General features: G+C 36.6%; 2 non-coding genes and 1 pseudogene across 2 annotated transcripts; 2 read left to right on the top strand and 1 right to left on the bottom strand.

Annotated features, from left to right (window-relative positions):
* The first annotated feature begins 2,546 nt into the window (after positions 1–2,546).
* On the top strand, positions 2,547–2,680 carry LOC120264174. The gene has a single exon (XR_005537346.1). It is a non-coding gene; the product is annotated as a small nucleolar RNA Z247 (small nucleolar RNA).
* A 7,842-nt stretch (positions 2,681–10,522) lies between these two features.
* LOC120263080 lies at positions 10,523–15,140 on the bottom strand (annotated as a pseudogene).
* Positions 15,141–15,150: 10 nt separating this feature from the next.
* LOC120264034 lies at positions 15,151–15,257 on the top strand. The gene has a single exon (XR_005537216.1). It is a non-coding gene; the product is annotated as a small nucleolar RNA R71 (small nucleolar RNA).
* The last annotated feature ends 1,851 nt before the right edge of the window (positions 15,258–17,108 follow it).

Raw genomic sequence — 17,108 nt, 5'->3', positions numbered from 1 at the left:
AACCGTCAAATCAACCATCGTAATAGTTACTGAATCAATCTTAATAGTTACTGAATCAATCTAAACCGTCAAATTTGATTTCTACTAGACCTACAGAGTGGGGAGCAACCAAACATAAATTAGCCTATGAATTATCAATCAACGGTCACGATCATGTCCAGAAATAGCACCACCCGATTGAGAGGCAGTACAATGTTTGAACACTGTTAAGGTTACCTCTCTCCACTCAATTCTCTCTCAAACTTTTAATTATCTGGGGACGTTCCCCAAATTACATTTTCTATATATATATATATATATATATATATATATATAACTATTAATAGGTTGAGATGAGGGATTTGGATTTTTGTTATTTTTTTACTTTTTTTAGAACATATAAAATTTAAAATTATTATTATTATATATATAATGTAATAAAAATTAAAAACCTAATCAAATTCAGATACCCGATTTTTAATTTCTCCTGATCCAGATCTGACCCGATTTGCATCTAAAAAATTCAGATCGGGTACCCGACCCTTTTTTCCGGATCGGGTACCCAAAAAATTAGGGTAAAAAAATTGGATATCAAATCGGATCATCGGATCCGGATTTTTTTGCTCACCCCTACCTCCTAGGGACTAATCATATTACAAGGACCAAAATAAGGTAATCTACCTCAAGGAAACTATCAAATATGGCAAAATAATTATAAATCAATCATAAATATAAATAAGGTGTAAATATCAAAATGGTCCCTTTATTTTATGTTTTTCGCCTTTTTAGTCCCTCTAATATAAAATCCGCGTATTTGCACATTTTCATTTTTTCACTATAAAATCCACCCTTTTGGTTCTTGTATTTACACATTTTCATCCTTTTTGGTCCCTCCAGTTCATCAGATGGAAGGACCAAAATGGCAGATCCGTCAATTGGAGGGACCAAAAAGACAGAAATGTGCAAATACGAGGACCAAAAAGGCGGATTTTGTTTTAGAGACACTAAAAGGGCAGAAAAAGCAAAATAGGGTGACCATTTTAATATTTTGACCTATAATTAAACCTATAATCTAAAAAAAATGCGTATATTTCTGCATGAGTTCTTAATTAATCTCTCTTTTGGGAGAGTCCTTGCAAACCCTAAAATTTTAAAGAGGTCCTAAAATTTTAGAGAGATGAGGGAGCAAAAAAAAGCAAAAAAATCAAAAGATAGGAAAATATGAAAAAAAGAGGAGGAAACGGAGAGGGAGTGGGAGATCAAACTATGAAGATGAGAAAGGGTGTCGGCGGAGAAAGAGAATGAGGTGCAAGATTGGGGACGTGAACGTCGTGGGATGTGGAATACATGATTATAATTTTTAATGTTTATTAAGGGTAGTCTAGTCTTTTAGTTATACAATAAATTTTTTGTACCGAGGTTTTGGTGGTACAAAAATTTTGTCTACTTGTGTTGTACTCTAACTTTGCCTTGTGTTGTACTCTCAATCTTTTTACAAATCAAACAAGGGATGTACCTCAAAATTTTACATATCGAACGGACCCTTAGTGTATTTTCATGAATTGATGCCACTCTTAACCACAATTTGGTATATGTTTATCTACAAGGAATGGAAAAGGTGATTGGGAGTTAAGAAAACATTGCGGAGTATGTTTGACGCGAAACAGGCGAGTTTTGAAGAGAAGTACTGTAGCATTTCATTGTATTTTTTGCTGCCCGCACAAGAGGACGTATGAAACAAGTTGAAAGTGTTAAGATAATTAGGATCCATGTTAAGATAATTAGGATCCATGTCTAGTTGGTAAGAAACCAAATCATATCACATCCATGTATAGTTGGTAAGAAGCCAAATCATATCACATCCATGTATAGTTGGTAAGAAACCAAATCATATCACATAATTATAGGATATGTATCAACATTGATTGTAAGCCATAAAATTGTAACACTATCTTATATATAAATATGAGAAGGATGCAACCTGTAAGGTATGCAAGTTACAAAACCCTCATTCATTAATTCCTTTTATGGTATCAGAGAGGTTTTCTTCCACAAAACATCCAGTGAATTATGGTGCTTCTTCTGCCTGCATGGCGGCGTTATCTCTTGGTCTCACCAACTTCGTCAATGTGAAACTCACGAGGGAGAATTACATGCTATGGAAGGCGCAGCAGATGCCTATCCTTCGAGGCTATCAACTTCTTAGTTTCGTTGATGAATCGGAGGTCGCGCTGCCAACAACCATCAAGGTAACTAAGATGATTGACGGCAAGATAGTTGAGAAGATCATCCCCAACCTGGAGTACAATGTCTGGCTTCTCAAGGATTAGCAAGTACTCAGCTTACTTCTCGTATCGCTCGAACCGGTGGTGCTGTCACAAGTCATTGGCTTGACATCCACAGCAGAGGTGTGGGCTGCCATCAAACGCATGTTCGTATCATAATCCAAGGCCCGGATCATGTAAATCCGGATGCAACTCTCCACGACGCACAAGATTGATCTGAGCGCGATGGAGTACTTCAACCGCATGAAATTGCTTGCGGATCAAATGTCATCTACGGGCCATCTAATGAGTGATGATGATCTGATTGGCTATATAATGGTGGATCTTGACGTTGAGTACAACCCGCTGGTTTCCTCAGTCACAACCAGGTCTGACTCAATCGGTCTCTCCGAGTTCTACTCCTATTTTCTCTCATATGAGACTCGCCTGGAGCAACAGTATCAAGCCCTCCAAATTGGTTCGACCGCCAATCTCGTTTCGCGTGGCTATCAAGGCGGCGACCATGGTGGTGGTTTCGGGGGAGGCCATTTTGGTAGCGGCCAAGGTGGCGGTCGAGGCGGTAGCGGTCGTGGACCACTACATAAGAGCCGCGAACACCGCGACCACTCCAAGGGCCAGAACAAGAAGGGCGGCGGTAGCTCAAGGCCTACATGTCAAGTGTGTGGTAAGGTGGGACACAATGTGTTAAAGTGCCATCATCGCTTTAATCACTCCTACCAGGCAGAAGATGATCGTGTGGCTAATTACATCAACACCATCCCCTACAACGCCGATACCAATTAATACACTGACACGGGCGACACCGACCACATCACAAGCGAGCTCGATAAGCTGACGATCCGTGACAAATATCATGGTTGTGATCAGGTTCACACTGCAAATGGTGCATGTATGTTTATTAGTCATATTGGTCATTCCTCGATTAATACCCTGGATCAAGCTTTATGCTTGAAACATATTCTTCATGTTCCTAATGCCAAGAAAAATCTTGTTTCCGTACACCGTTTAACCTCTGATAACAATGTCTTTCTTGTAACATATTCTCCTGACCATTTTCATATTAAGGATCAGGAAACGAAGAGAACACTTCTTCACGGGGAATGTAGGGGTGGCCTCTATCCCCTCCTATCGAGTTCACCATCTGCGTCTTCCAAGCATGCCTATTCCGTTACCACACCCACTCAAAAAAGATGGCATAATCGTCTCGGCCATCTGTCGCTTTCTATAGTTCGTTTGTGTTGTTAGTCTAAATAATCTTTCATGTTCCAATATTTCCAATAATGTGTTGGTCTGTGATTTATGTGAACAGGCTAAAAGTTATCAGTTACCTTACACTACTTCGCATGAACTTCCGTTGTCTCCATTAGCACTTATCTATTCCGATGTATGGGTCTTGCACTTACTTCTGCTAGGGGTTTTAAATATTATATAAGTTTTCTTGATGATTTCAGCAAGTTGTTTGGGTATTTCCTCTTAAAAGTAAGGTTGATGTTTTTCGTACATTTGTTCATTTTCAAACTCTTGTTGAAAAACAACTTGATAGGAAGATTCTTTGCATGCAAACTGATGGGTGGGTGGGTGGTGGGGGGAGTGAGTATCACAAATTACATTCATTTTTTAATCCAGTTGGCATTGCTCATCGTGTTTCTTGTCCTCACACAACTCAACAAAACGGTGTAGTTGAACGAAAGCATCGGCACATTATCAAAACTGGTTTAGCTCTTCTTGCCCTTTCGGGTGTTCCCCTCAAGTTTTGGGATAAAGCCTTTAGCACTACCAGTTACCTCATTAATCGGCTACCAAATAAAGTTAAACACAATTCCACTCCACTAAAAAATTGTTCAACATTAAACCTGATTATTCATCTTTAAAGATTTTTGGGTGTGTGTGTTGGCCTTATCTTTGAGCCTACAATGTTCGCAAACTTCAGCTTCGTTCTCGCCGATGTGTATTTCTTGGCTATAGTACTCAATATAAGGGCTATAAGTGTCTTGATCCAACATCTGGTCGTATATACATCTCCCGCGATGTTGTTTTCGATGAGGAAGTATTTCCCTTTACCATCTCTTTGTGCATGAATGGTCCTCGCGTCCTGTCAGAAACTGTTCTTTTTCCAATTGTTCTGGGTATTGATCATGGCCATGCGACTAATGAACCTACTAATGCTCCTGTTGTTGTGTAGCCTAGTGTTTTTGTGTAGCCACAGGTTGTCCCTGTGTATGGTGAAGCGGACGTCCATGACACTGTAGCCGCGGTGCCTCCGGGTGTGCTAGATGAAATGACTGGGCCGGGCTTGACCCCGTCTACTCCTACTAGCATGGGACTGTCTTATGGGACGGAAGCTATAGTGCTTACCGAGTCGGGGGCTAGTGCAGCGTCGAGCGCTCCTGAAGCATCTGCGTCTCCTGTTGTGCCGCTTGCCCCACATGGGCGCACTCACCACATGACAACACGTCTCTGTGACAACATCCGGCTACCTCGTATATTCACAGTTGGCACTATTCATTACGGGTATAGTGCCACCCGTGAATCGGAGTCACTTGATATGGCGCTGGCAGATCCGAGTTGGAAGCATTCTATGGACCAGGAATTTGAAGCACTTCAGCAGAATGGTACCTGGTGTCTTGTTCATCCCACTTGTTGGTGGGATTTATATAACACAAGTATACGCTATCGCAAACAAGTAATATAGTGATAAGAGAGTATCGGTCCCACGAGGATTGAGCTTATTAATTACCAAAATTACTAACCCTAATTCTACTTGATTAATGATATTGAAGAGGTTTAATTTAGAAAATCTAATTCAAGGGCTAGAGAGAGAGAGAGAGAGAGAGAGAGAGAGAGAGAGAGAGAGAGAGAAGGAGAAATCAATGTATTCTAGTGTTTCCGAGTTCACCTAAACAAATTCCACCTAGATCATCTAATTAAATCAATCAATGTTTGTTTCTTATGTTGTCATCAAATTTCCCTAAATTACATATTGATCTTTCTCAAGCATCAATAGCATATTCCACTAGATAAGTTAACATCATCTCTGAGATAACTGTGAACCTATGGAACTCATTAAGCTCTAGAAATTTATAATGATGCATATAACCTCATAAATATCTCTATCTTATGATGATTGTATGATATTTCAACCAAGATCTAATTCAATTATCACCTCTCGGTCTCAAATCAAATTAATAATCATGCAATTGGTGATCAGGCAATCACAAGCATTAAGCATAGATTAACATATCCAACATAGTCTTGAAACAAGCATTAATTAAATTAAACAAAGATGAATCTAGGGTTTCATAGTCTGGCTACATCGTAGCACTAGAAAAAGTATTTAGAACATAATAATTGCAAAGTTTGACATATAAATAAGGTTCATAATCAAGTAATCAAAGAAAAACTAAAAACTAAAGCCTGGTAATGAATCCGCGCCGAATCTTTGCTCCCGATCTGTTGATTTCCGAAATTCTCCTCCTTTTTTGTCTCAACCCTAGCCCCTTTTATAACATAAAAATCGGGGTAGCGCCTAGGCGCCAAAGATTGTAGCGCCTAGGCGCTATAGTTTTTATTTTGCACCTCTTAGGGCCCGTTTGGCATTTTGCAAGGAAAGTAATTGCATGTAAAGTCTTTGCAGGGAAAGACTTTGCATGCAATTACTTTACCTGCAAAATAACATTACAACGTTTGGTTATTCCAATCAAAATTGTAATTACTTTGCATGCAAACTTAATTCCCACGTTTGGTATGAACTTGTTTTCAATGTAAAATTAGGTTTATTCTCATTTTTGCCCTTAGTTGTTATAGTTACCAACAAAAACAAAGTCCACCCAGTTTTATTATCCGACACTAGTGTTTTATTATCCACACTAGTTCACATTACTTTTGTTTTCAAAGTAGTTTTATTATCTACATCATATCTATTACTCAAGATTTTCTATTATAACAACATAAATCTTAAAAAAAAAGAAGGGAAAAAAAAAGATATATGAAGTTCAATAAACCAATTTTCAAAAGAATGTATGAAATTCGCAAGCAAAACCCTAAAATGTTGATGAATTACATTGAATTTCATCAACTTTTTAAATATCAAAAGGCATCCTTTTTCATTTACATAAATTTTACCAAGTTAACAAAAATTAGCAAAATATGGAATTTATGAACATAAGAAAAAGGTTTGCACCATTATATCTACAATAAAATCCCATAAAAATAAAAATATATGTTATGCAAAACATGATAAAAGAGACAAGAAATAATATTGTTAAACTAAGGAATTAATATTTTGATTTGAATGCTTCTACTTAATATTTATTTATATATCTCATATATTTTAAAAACTTTGATTCACTACAAATACAGAACAATTTTTCGTGGGAATTAAAAAAAAACAATCGTGGACAAGTAAAATATATATGTCTCAAGTTCTTATCTTATCATGTTGGATTATTATTTCAACATAGATTTGATTTAATCAAAACAAAAATTCTCCAATAAAAATTTTATCCAAACAAATATGAAATTTATTTATCTTTTGATCCATTTAAAATATGAATTTTTACACCAAGAAAAAAATTTAACAAAAAAATTTAACATAAAAATAATCTAACAAACTCGAGAAAAATATTACGAGATTTTCTCCGATTCGGAAGAAGCGACAACTCTCCACCGAATTGGAAATATGATCGCGTTAGGGTTTTTTAAAAGACAAAACAAACGAGAAAGAGTTTTATGTAATAAAGGGTAGTTTGGTAATTTGACAATTACCAAACTTTCCCATCCAACGGTGTAAACACTTTCACACCACTCACCCTGTGAATCACTTTCCCTAGTCAAGTGGAAAGTGATTACAAGGAGACCATATTATTTTTAAGAACCAAACGCTTGAAGATTCACCCCTCTTACTTTGCAAGGAAAGTAACAACTTTAAATCATACCAAACGGGCCATGTTGTTGCTCCTAAGCACTGCATGCTAGCGTCTAGGCACTAGATTTTTTATTTTGCTTATTCCCTCTTTGTTGAAACTTTGCTCTTCTTGCTCCAATTTTGTGCCTTTACATGTTCTTCCTTCGAATCATTCTCTTTTTTTCCTACAATGCGATAATAATAAAATTAGGAGTAAAATTGGTTTAAAATAATTCAATTTTAATTCATTATGAGTTAAAGAAGGTCTATATATTAAGTGCAAATTATACTCACCAAATACCCCCAAACTTAGAGTTTTATTCGCCCTCGAACAAAAGAAAGAGAAAGAAAAATATCATGAAACAATGAAATGTGATTAACAGCAACATAAGTGAAACTCCGGCCTCAAAGTAGGATTTTTCAAACCCATAAAAAGAAATTTTAAGCACGGTCTACAATTTCAACTAGAGGGCAAATCTTACTCCATTTAAGGTTCCATGTGTGTGTGTGTCCAGTCTTTGCTACTTCGCTATCCCTGAACTCTTGTTTGTTTATGCAAAAATAACAACCCACCTAACCTCTAATTGAACCCCCAAGCTTATTTACTTATATATATATTTCATCATTTTTTTCTTTTTTTATTCCATCATCATTTTTTTTTCTAAAACAGTAGCTTTCACACATCCTTTGAGGTAGCCCTTTCTCCCAATAGGGCATACTTAGTATCCGACTTTCAGAAGTGGCTTCACACATCAAAGGTGGTAGCTTTTTCTTTTTCTTTTCTTTTCTTTTTTTTTTTAAAAACAAATGACCTAACTAACTAATTCTAGGGTCTTTCAAGGCTTTAGTAAGCTCCTAATTTGCATAAATGATCTCTAAGTATTTGGAAAAATTAGTAAGCATAACTGGGTGTGCTAAGAATGTAAAGGAACCAAAAAAAGCAACACAAGCACTATAGTCAAAAAGAGACACATCTATTGTTTTTTTCATGGATTAGAAAGTCACTAGAATTTTTATCATCGGCCATCATTGTTCCACAAACCAAATAACTTTTTTTTTTTATATAAACAACACCAAATACCACCAAACTTAGAACAAAACATTGCCCTCAATGTAAGCAAAGAGAAATAAATAAATAAATAGAAAGCACAAAATAAAAGTAAAAACTAACCTGAATGTCTCAACTAGCATCCTTTTCATCGTTATTATTTGGTGGTGGGTGTTCGTGGAAGGTTGGGGCTGATGGAAATTGAACAACATTGGGTCCTGTGTTGAAGCCACATTGATTGAACAATTGCACAAGACTAGAGTTAAATGCCACTTGATAAGAAAAAAATTGTGTTAACTCTTGCCTTTGGTTTTCTACTTCCCTTTGTAAATTATCAAATTGTTCTTCCATGGACTTACGAGATTTAGAGGAAGGGTGTTTTGGTAGGCAAGGTGGCCTAGAAGAGCTAGCACCTGTGTTACTTGCAAGTGGGGAATCCCAACTTTTTAATCTTGCTATAAAATTCTTATGGATGAGACTCTTAGGATGTAATAACTCTTCATCTTGTTGCCATATAACACCAGCTTCTCTACATAAGGCGGTAATCAAAGAAGGATGTCCTAAACAGCCAGTTGTTGATGCTCATCTAGAGTGTCTAATGGATTGTTGAATTATTCTTCCGACATCAATTGATTTACCTGTTACAATAGCATATAGTAAAATTGCTCTATCTTTATTAACATCACTATAATGAGTCACAGGTTTCAATTTGGCTCCAATGAAGCTAAGCCAAGCTTTGTTAAGGTTATTTAATTCAGAAGTTTGAAATGATAAAGGGTCATCTCCTCGCATAGTCCATTGAGCTCTTGGTCTCCCAATAGTCTCTAGCACTTGTTCTAAATTTAATTCATCGTTTATATAAGTGCTACATTCATCATTGTCAATATTCGGGAGTTTATAAAATCTATTGATGGTGGAATGATCAAATTTCACTAGTTTTCCCCTTACAATGACACTTAAACTAGATTCATCCATGTTTGCATAGAGTTCCCTTACTAAAGAAACAACTGCGGCTTCAAGTTGTTTAACAAAGTCTTCCCATCCTTGATCCCTAATAATTAAAAATATTTCACGTTGATTAGAACAACACGGCTTTAATCCTCTTTCAGGGATTAGGTTTCTCTTGACTACCGACTCATGATATCTCTTCGATGCTTCAATATCGACAAAACGATGACGATCAAATAGTTCGGATGAAGTGGAAGCTCTATGTCTTTTAGGAGCCATGGTGAGGAATAATTATGTGTCTAGGGTTTTGTAGTTAAATTCTTTAATAAATACCCCCCAAACTTGAATTCAATCGCAATTCAAACAATTCACCACAAACATATTATTTAAATTAAGCATATCAAAAGCAATTCCACTCATAATGATGATTTTCCACAGTTTTTTTTTTACATAAAAACTCAAAGAGTTCCTTAATTCATCATGCTCCAATTATTGCACTGGAAATCATGATCTTATGCAAATTAGGCATGATGTAATGTAGCAAAAGAACACTAAAAAGAAATTACCATGCTTGGAGAAAAAGAAACATGAATATTACCAATGGAATCCCCTCAAAACTTCCAAGTTCTTCTTTAATCGGCACAAAACACCAACAAGATGAAGATCTAACACCAAGATTTCATAGATTTCAAAGGATTGAAAGTAAATAAGAGAAGAGGCAAAGTGAGAAGGAAGAAGAGAAAGTGAAAGCCTAGGTTTTACTTTTTACCTTTCAATTGGTTTAGGGTTTCATTATTTAATATAGATATATCAATTGGTTTAGGGTTTCAGAATCACAGCACCTAAGAGCTAATACCCCTATTTGAAATTAATCAAAGTGGGTTATGGAGCCTAGGCTCCATGAAGACAACGCCTGGGCGCTGATTTCTCTGTTTGGAATGTGCAAAGTGGCGCACATCAACATCGCCTCCTAAGCTTAGGCGCTGAGGCTGCACAACCTCAGCCCCACATTGAATATATTTATTACTCTTTTTTTAAAATTTTTAAATAGAAACAGGGTGCGCAGGCGCTACACATGTGGCGCCTGAGCGCCCAACTTTCTGTCTAGACCTTTAAGTAGTAGGTTTTTTTAATTAATTAATTATTATGTATTTATATTGTTTTTTTAACACTTTTGACACACCTATAAGATAGCTAGAATGGAAAAAAAATAAAAAAATAAAATAAAACTAGCACAAGTTCAAAAATAGAGAAAAATAATAATAAAATAAATAAAATAAAGGATTAGAAATGCCTGGGTTGCCTCCCAAGAAGCGCTTGGTTTATTGTTCTCAGCCCTACGACTTCTCTTTATTTTTTTTATGGTGAGTTAAGGACGATGTTCGTTTTGTCATTGTCAAAATTCCCCTCAAAATATAGCTTTAACCTCTGTCCATTAATTTTGAAAGATCCTTTTTTGGGATGATTGATCTCCACGACGCCATAAGGAAACACCTTGGTGATGGTGAATGGTCCAGACCACTTTGACTTAAATTTACTTGGGAATAATCGCAACTTTGAGTCAAATAAAAGTACCTGTTGTCCTGGCAAAAAGTTTTTGAGCAAGATGAATTTGTCATGCCAAGCTTTTGTTCGTTCCTTATAAATTTTTGCATTTTCATAAGCTTCATTTCGAAATTCATCGAGCTCATTTAATTGCAAAATACGTTTCTCTCCTGCTGCTTGCATGCTCATATTCAACTGCTTCATAGCCCAATAAGTTTTATGTTCCAACTCAACAGGAAGATGACACGCTTTACCATAGACTAGCTGATATGGGGGGCATTCCAATTGGTGTTTTAAAAGCAATGCGATATGCCCATAATGCATCATCTAGTTTCTTAGCCCAATCTTTACGAGAATTGCTTACCATTTTCTCCAAAATCTATTTTACTTGTCGGTTAGATATTTCTGCTTGTCCATTGGTCTGCGGGTGATATGCTAATGATGTTTTATGTTTGACTCCATACTTCAATAATAGGGATTCAAATGGTTTGTTGCAAAAGTGTGAACCTCCATCACTTACTATTGCCCGTGGAACACCAAACCTTGTGAAAATAAACTTTTGAAGAAAATTACGCACCACTTTACCATCATTTGTATGAGTTGCTACAGCTTCTACCCACTTGGATACATAGTCGACTGCAAGCAAGATGTACTTGTTATTATATGATGAAGGAAAAGGTCCCATAAAATCTATGCCCCATACATCAAACAATTCTACTTCAAGCATGTTCTTCAAAGGCATTTCATTCCGCTTTGAAATATTTCCCATTATTTGACAGCGATCACAAGAAGTGACAAAACATGAGCGTCTTTAAATAAGGTTGGCCAATAAAATCCTGACTGAAGAATTTTTGTAGCAGTTATGTTACCCCCAAAGTGTCCTCCACACTCAAGTGTATGCCAATGATGCAACAAATCTTCCATCTCTTCTTCAGGAACACAACGCCTTATGATTTGATCAACACAATGCTTGTACAATACTGGTTCCTCCCAATAATAATGCTTCACATCAGAGAGAAACTTTTTTCTTTGTTGGTATGACAATTCGGGTGGAAGAATATTAGCTGCAAGGTAATTTACATAGTCAGCATACCATGGAGGCCGATTATGAGATACTGCAAGTATTTGCTCATCTGGGAAATTATCACCAATAGGCACTTCTGATGGCAACATGTCATTAGCTAACTCTAGTCGAGAAAGATGATCTGCAACTAGATTTTTTGAACCCTTCTTATCTCTGATCTCCAAATCAAACTCTTGTAATAATAACACCCACCGAATAAGTCTTGGTTTTGCATCCTTCTTTGCTAAGAGATATTTAATTGCTGAGTGATCAGTAAAAACAATAACTCTGTTCCCAATCAAGTATGGCCGGAATTTGTCAAAGGCAAAAACGATAGCCAATAATTCTTTTTCTGTTGTTGCATAATTAAGTTGTGCCTCATAAAGAGTTCGACTTACATAGTAGATGACACGGAACACCCGATCAGTACGTTGCCCAAGAACAGCTCCAACTGCATAATCACTTGCATCACACATCAGTTCAAATGGTAATTCCTAGTTTGGAGTCACAACTATGGGTGTTGACACGAGTTTGTCCTTCAAAATAAAGAAAGCCCGTTTACATTCTTCATCAAACACAAAAGAGACTCCCTTCTCAAGAAGATGAGATAATGGCTTGGCGATCTTGGAGAAATCTTTGATAAACCTTCTATAAAATCCAGCATGACCAAGAAAACTCCGAACTCCTTTAACTGATGTTGGGGGTGGTAACTTTTCAATTGTTTCAATCTTTGCTCGATCAACTTCAATGGCTTCGGATGAAATTTTGTGACCCAATACTATACCCTCACGAACCATGAAGTGACATTTTTCCCAATTTAGCACTAAGTTGGTTTCTTCACATTGTTTTCAGCACCAATTGTAGATTATCCAAGCAATTGTCAAATGAGCTTCCAACAACAGAGAAATCATCCATAAAAACTTCAATTATATGTTCCACCATGTCAGAAAAAATTGCCATCATACATCTTTGAAAAGTGCCTGGCGCATTACATAGTCCAAATGGCATCCTTTTGAAGGCAAATGTGCCATATGGACATGTAAAGGTGGTCTTCTCTTGGTCTTCTGGAGCAATGGCAATTTGATTATAACCTGAGTAACCATCTAAGAAGCAGTAATATTCATGTCCTACCAATCGATATAACATTTGATCAATAAAAGGAAGAGGGAAGTGATCTTTTTGTGTGGCTTTATTTAACTTCTTGTAATCGATACAAACTCTCCAGCCAGTTACTGTTCTTGTGGGGATCAACTCATTGTTTTGATTTTTGACCACTGTCATACCTCCTTTCTTAGGCACTACTTGCACTGGACTCACCCATGAACTGTCTGAAATTTTGTAAAATACCCCAGCATCCAACCACTTTAATATTTCTTTTCTGACCACTTCTTTCATGGTCGGGTTTAACCTTCTTTGTGCTTCTACGGATGGCTTGCTATTATCTTCCAAATAAATTCGATGCATACACATAGATGGTCGTATTCCTCTAATATCAGCTAATGACCATCCAATTGTTGATTTGTGCCCCCTCAAGACTCTTAATAGCTTGTCTTTTTCTTTAAGAGAAAGTGATGACAAAATAATCACCGGTAGGGTAGTGGATTCTCTCAAATATGCATAACGGAGATGTGTTGGTAAAGGTTTTAATTCAAGAATTAGTGGTTTGTTAATTGATGGAATGAGACATATAGGATTTTGTCCCAATGGTTCAAAGTACTTTCTCCTATTTGGCTTCAAAAGAATCCATACAATCTTGAGTCAAGCTGGCCTCCAAGAAATCTTGTAATTTCACTGAGTTCGGCAGTATTACCAGCATATCATCAATATGAAAGCAACAATCACTTGCTTGAGGATATTTAATAGCATCAAAAACATTGAAAGTCACTTCTTCTTCTTGGACCTGAAGACATAATTCCCCCTTTTGCACATCAATAAGTGCTCTCCCAGTAGCTAGAAATGGTCTGCCAAGCAAAATTGGTATATCTTTGTCTTCTTCCATATCAAGTACAATGAAATCAGCTAGAAATATGAACTTATCTATCTTGACAAGAATATCTTCAATTACTCCCCTGGGATGCTTCAATGAACGATCTGCTAGTTGCAAAGTGACTGTAGTAGGCCGCACTTCTCCCAAGTTAAGCTTCTTGAAGATTGATAAGGGCATTAAATTGATACTTGCTCCCAAATCACATAATGCCCTGTCAAACACCACATTCCCAATCAAGCATGGGATGGTAAAACTGCTGGATCCTTGAGTTTGGGTGGCAACTTCTTTTGCAAGATTGCGCTACATTCTTCAGTATGTGCGACTGTCTCATAATCCTTAAGCTTCCTTTTGTTTGAAAGAATTTCTTTCATGAACTTCACATAGCTCGGCATTTGCTCAAGAGCTTCAGCAAATGGGATATTAATGTGAAGCTTCTTGAATACATCTAAGAATTTAGCAAACTGTTGGTCAAGCTTATTCTTCTTCAAGCGCTGAGGAAAAGGGATTCTTGTAAATCTATCTTGTTGTAATGGTGCTTCAAGTTGAGCTTCATATTTATTGTGTTCAAGGTTATCTTGATAATGCTTCTGATCTACAGACTCAGACTTTTTCTCTAGCATCTTCAATTTCTTTCCACTCCTCAAAGTAATTGCACTACATTGTTCATTGCCACTCTTTCTTGGATTTGCCTCAGATGTGCTAGGCAAATTTCCTTGTTGTCTCTCTGTTAGCATACCTGTCATTTGACTTAACTGAACCTCCAAATTCCTGATTTGTGTAGACTGATTTTGTATGCTAGTGCGAGTTTCATTCATGAACTGCGTTTGAGTTGTAGCTAACTGAGCCATTGCTTCCTCCAGATTTATTTTCTTCTCTTGTGGTGGGTTGCTCTGTTCCTGCATGGTTGAATTATTTTTCCAAGATAGGTTAGGATGATTCTGCCATCCTGGATTGTATGTATTGGAGTAGGGGTTATCTTGTTGCCTGTTGAAATTCCCCATATATTGAGCTTGCTCTACTGTCATCATTTGCGAAAAAGAATTACCAGCTGGACATTCAAAGCTTTGATGAGGCCCATTGCACATTTCACAAGCCATAGATGTAGTCTTTACTGCATTTGCTGCCAAATTATTGTTCAGTAATTGCTTTGAGAGAGCTGCTATTTGGGCTGAAAGGTTGGTAATTGCATCTATCTCATGTACTCCAGCCACCTTCCTTGGCATGTTTCGCTCATTAGGCCATTGATAGTTGTTAGCAGCCATATCTTCTAGCAATTCATATGCCTCATCAATAGTTTTTTTCATTAAGGCTTCACCTACAGATGCATCCACTAGTGTTCTGGTGGTGTTGTTCAAGCCTTGATAAAAGTTTTGAATCTGCATCCACTTATGTAACCCATGATGAGGACATTTCCTTAATAATTCCTTGTATCATTCCCATGCATCATATAAATTTTCGAATTCATATTGAGCAAAATTGTTGATTTCAATCCGCATCTTTGTTGTTTTGGCTGGTGGAAAGAATTTGGCAAGGAATTTCTGAACAAGATCATCCCATGTCACAATGGAATTTGGTGGCAATGAATTCAACCAGTTTCTTGCTTTGTCTCTTAGAGAGAAAGGAAATAGACGTAGGCGAACTGCATCATCGTCCACTCCATTATATTTAATTGTATCACAAACTTCAAGAAAGTTCGCGATATGAAGATTGGGGTCTTCATTAGGTAGCCCATTGAACTGGATTGCTTGAATCATTTGAAGAGTCACAGGCTTCAGCTCAAAGTTGTTCGCCTGAATGACTGGCCGCCTAATTGCAAGTTGAATGCCAGTTGATGGCATCGTATAATCACGCAAAACCATAGGTTGATTGACCACCATTGGATTATTAAATACTTCCTCATTTGCTGGTGCATTGTCCCCAGCTCTTGCTTCCTCAGGATTATCCATAGCTTCTGGCGATTGATTATTTGTAAGTCTTTTCTCCTTCCTGTTCCTGCGACACGTACATTCTATTTCAGAGTCAAAACGTATGAGACTTTTAGTACCAAATTTTCGCATTCAATTTTAACAATTTTAATTAATAAAAAAAGAAGAAGAAAAAATCAAGAATAATGAATTATGAAGTAAAACCAGAGTTTTTTTTTATCTTGATATTAATAAAGAACACAATCCCCGGCAACGGCGCCAAAAACTTGTTGGTGTGATTTATATAACGCAAGTATACTCTATCGCAAACAAGTAATATTGTGATAAGAGAGTATCGTTCCCACGAGGATTGAGCTTATTAATTACCAAAATTACTTACCCTAATTCTACTTGATTAATGATATTGAAGAGGTTTAATTTAGAAAATCTAATTCAAGGGCTAGAGAGAGAGAGAGAGAGAGAGAGATAAGGAGAAATCAATGTCAAGAGATTCTAGGGTTTCCAAGTTCACCTAGACTAATTCCACCTAGATCATCTAATTCAATCAATCAATGTTTGTTTCTTATGTTGTCATCAAATTTCCCTAAATTACATATTGATCTTTTTCAAGCATCAATAGCATATTCCACTAGATAAGTTAACATCATCTCTGAGATAAGTGTGAACCTATGGAACTCATTAAGCTCTAGAAATTTATAATGATGCATACAACCTCATAAATATCTCTATCTTATGATGATTGTATGATATTTCAACCAAGACCTAATTCAATTATCACCTCTCGGTCTCAAATCAAATTAATAATCATGCAATTGGTGATCAAGCAATCACAAGCACTAAGCATAGATTAAAATATCCAACATAGTCTTAAAACAAGCATCAATTAAATTAAACAAAGATGAATCTAGGGTTTCATAGTATGGCTACATCGTAGCCCTAGAAAAAGTATTTAGAACATAATAATTGCAAAGTTCGACATATAAATAAGGTTCATAATCAAATAATCAAAGAAAAACTAAAAACTAAAGCCTGGCAATGAATCCGCGCCGAATCTTCGCTCCCGATCTCTTGATCTCCGAAATTCTCCTCCTTTTTCGTTTCAACCCTAGCCCCTTTTATAACATAAAAATCGGGGTATCGCCTAGGCGCCAGAGATTGTAGCGCCTAGGTGCTATAGTTTCTGTTTTGCACCTCTTAATGTTGTAGCGCCTAAGCACTGCATGCTAGCGACTATGCGCTAGATTTTCTGTTTTGCTTGTTCCCTCTTTGTTGAAACTTTGCTCTTCTTTCTCCAATTTTGTGCCTTTACATGTTCTTCCTTCGAATCATTCTCTTTCTTTCCTACAATGCAATAATAATAAAATTAGGAGTAAAATTGGTTTAAAATAATTCAAATTTAATTCATTATGAGTTAAAGAAGGTCTA

The sequence above is a fragment of the Dioscorea cayenensis genome, chromosome 6 (genome assembly GCF_009730915.1).
Source record: "Dioscorea cayenensis subsp. rotundata cultivar TDr96_F1 chromosome 6, TDr96_F1_v2_PseudoChromosome.rev07_lg8_w22 25.fasta, whole genome shotgun sequence".
NCBI lineage: Eukaryota > Viridiplantae > Streptophyta > Magnoliopsida > Dioscoreales > Dioscoreaceae > Dioscorea > Dioscorea cayenensis.
Note: the sequence above shows the minus strand (reverse complement) of the source record. Positions and strands in the feature narration are given on the sequence as shown.